We start from the raw sequence: 3,377 nt of genomic DNA, 5'->3' as shown, positions 1-3,377 counted from the left end.
ACAAAGGCAAAAGGAAAATTTGAAGACATTTGTTTTTAGAAGCAAGTGAATCGCAATTTAGTAGTTTCTTGGAATCATGAAAAAAAAAAAAAGGCTATTAGGCCATGAGTGACAAATTCCAGAACAGAGCGCAACAGAATAAATTTGTTTGATGGTATTGGTGAAGCAGGAACTCCAACTAATTTGAGAGTATTATTGGTACCTTGATAAGTTGTTGAACTTTAAGATAATTATACTTTCTGATATGAAAGATATTATAGTAGATGTGATATGTTAATATATATTCATATACTCTAATATGCACATTTAGATGCATTATGGAAAAATAAACAAAAACAAAACTTACCTTCATGAATCTCCAAAGTAGTAGGTTCAGGAGAGCTATTACTCATGCACAGAGAATGCTCAACAATAAAAGAAGAAACTAAGACTCCACCACTTTGAGATTGAGTGACAGTAATAAGAGATAGGCTTATTATTTCAAAAGGAGTCCACCAATTTTTTTTTTTTAATCAATCTGTACAGATTACTTAGGGAACTGCTTACCTAAAGTCTTGGTGAAATTGTTAGAAACATCTGGCTGCCACATACCCATTCCCTCTAATTCATCTGCTAGAGAGAACACTGAGTCCCTCCATTCCCTACACCAACTCCTCTCCTTATATTTCCTACCTCTAAGATGTTCTCAGTGTTTCACAACTGACTTCGGCATCACTCTTGTTTTGAGCACTGTACTTGGGTCATCCTAGTTAAAAATGGTTCAGATTAACATAAAGATTTTAAAAGCCAATCCCATTTTGTCCCAAGTGAAAACAACATTACTGTGGGAGTCCTTTTGTTTTCTTTTGCTTTTCTGTGGAAGTCAGAAACTGAGTTAGTTCTTGAATACTAATCTTCATCATTACAGTCTATTCAAATTGAAAGGTCTATGGAGAAAGTAGAACAAAAACTCTGCCAGAAACTAAGTTGTTTTATTTTTTCTGTATTCTGCTATTTGGTGGAAAGAATTAGTAAATATCAGATATTAAAAAGGAGAGATGTCCTGGCTGTATTCTGGAGCCAAAATCAATTCAGCTCAATCTCCTGTGCCTGCACACATCTAGAGCTTTGCTTCTGTACCCTGAGAATTCATGGTCAAAATACTGACTTCAAAACTCTGCAGGATCTTAAAATAAGTAACTAAAAATTCTATTATAGAAGAAGCTCTCTTATCCAAATTCCACATAACCATGTCTGGACTAACTGATTCTCTCCACATCTTTTGCAAAACTCACTGACTGATGTCCTCCACTTCTGAACTCTTGTGGCAAGCATGTTGACACAGTTCTTCTCCCCTGGTCGAGTTCTCTGTTTGCCAAGAGCCAGTTGTGTTTGCTCCCAAATCTGATTATGTCAATTGTGCTTGTTCTTGTAATTACATAATTTAATTAAATATTATGTAAACTGATGAACTAAGAGAAGAGAGCTGTTGTTTCTAAGTTGAATGCTTTGAAGACTCAACAAAGCCAGTCACTAAAAAATTATCAAAATATTGAGGGCAAAATAACTGTAAAGGGTTGAGGAAAAAATAGTTTTTCAACCTGGATTCTTAACCTGAGATTAATGCACAATTGTCATAAAATTCAGTTCCAGCTGGCAGCCATGAAAATTGCATTATTTTGTTTGTGTGGCTCTAGATATAGTGACATTTCTCTTTAGCTATAGAGTCCTGATTTTGGTTTTGTAAGATAAAAGTCCTCTTGTATTTGGTATGCTGTCCTTGAGGGAGTAGAGAATATTTGTATAGTATTCATTCATTTGTTTATTCAACAAATAAATATTGACCATATGGTATGTTCTAGGCCCTATCCTAGGCATGGAATTCAGGGTTACTGCCCTTTAGAGGTTTATATCGAGTAGGGAGAAAAAAATACTTAAACAGAAGATGGCAATATCATTGGAGTTTTGAGGACAAGTAAGATTTGGTCAAATGAAAGGACTGTTGTGAAAATCAGAAATATGAAATAACATGCAGTTTCAGGGGACCACTTGGAGTAGCAAAGCGTGAGGTTAACAAGGTTGGCCGGGGCCATGTGGTCATGCATCTCTGTGTTGAATTCTGAAGTTACAACTTTATTCTGAAACAGGAGATCAAATTTGTGCTTTAAAATAATTACTCTGGGGGCGCCTGGGTGGCTCAGTTGGTTAAGCGTCTGCCTTCGGCTCAGGTCATGATGCCAGGGTCCTGGGATCGAGCCCCGCATCGGGCTCCCTGCTCGGCGGGAAGCCTGCTTGTCCCTCTCCCACTCCCCCTGCTTGTGTTCCCTCTCTCGCTGTGTCTCTCTCTGTCAAATAAATAAATAAAATCTTTAAAAAAAAGAAAATAAAATAATTACTCTGACATCAGTTTGAAGTTTAGATTAAAGACACCAAAGACCGGTTAGGAGGATATTGTCATGTTGAGAAGTGATTGGTATCTGAACATCTAAACTAAGGCACTCTTAATAGTGATGTATGTGGAGAGGGGACAAGGGGAGAGGAGGGGTTAGAGGGGTGGAGAATGAGAGATTAGTCCCATTTCTGAAGTTTCATGCCTTCAGGATGTGATTCAGATCAATTATAGTCTTACCAACACAAATGTACCACAATATTCTTTTTTTTGTTAAAATACTCAATTGAGATTTGATTTTCAAGAACATTATACTTGGATTTTAGAATATTATGGTAAGAAAAAATTAACATTATTCCAATAATATTTTTAATCTGTAAGTTAAAAAATTATATGTAAATAATAGCAATAATGCGTCCAATTTAGGAGAATGATTAGTGCTTTAAAATCTGGTTCTTAGTGATTCCCCATTAGTTAGTGTAACACATGTACCTGTTTTTTTTTTTTTAAGATTTTATTTATTTATTTGAGAGAGAATGAGAGAGAGCACATGAGAGGGGGGAGGGTCAGAGGGAGAAGCAGGCTCCCTGCCGAGCAGGGAGCCCGATGCGGGACTTGATCCAGGGACTCCAGGATCATGACCTGAGCCGAAGGCAGTCGCTTAACCAACTGAGCCACCCAGGCGCCCCACATGTACCTGTTTTTAATGAATAATTTCAAATTTTGTTTTTCTTGCCAATACATGAGAGTATCCAGAAGTACATTTTAGAAGTTGGTTTAATTGTGGTTTGGACACCGTGTTTCCACATTATTCTAAATACGATACTGCCTAAATTTAGAATGGATTCCTGTCCAGTGAAGCCCCAAATTGAATTTGTTAGAAAATATCAAAAGCTGGGTTTGAAAAGGAGTATGTAAAAGCCAGTTTAAACTTGGGGGTCTCAGCCACCACTGTGGGTATGTATAAATAGAATAAGCTCCAGATTAAAGTAAAAACATATCATTCCGC

The sequence above is a fragment of the Neomonachus schauinslandi genome, chromosome 9, assembly GCF_002201575.2.
Source record: "Neomonachus schauinslandi chromosome 9, ASM220157v2, whole genome shotgun sequence".
NCBI classification, from domain to species: Eukaryota; Metazoa; Chordata; class Mammalia; order Carnivora; family Phocidae; genus Neomonachus; species Neomonachus schauinslandi.
Note: the sequence above shows the minus strand (reverse complement) of the source record.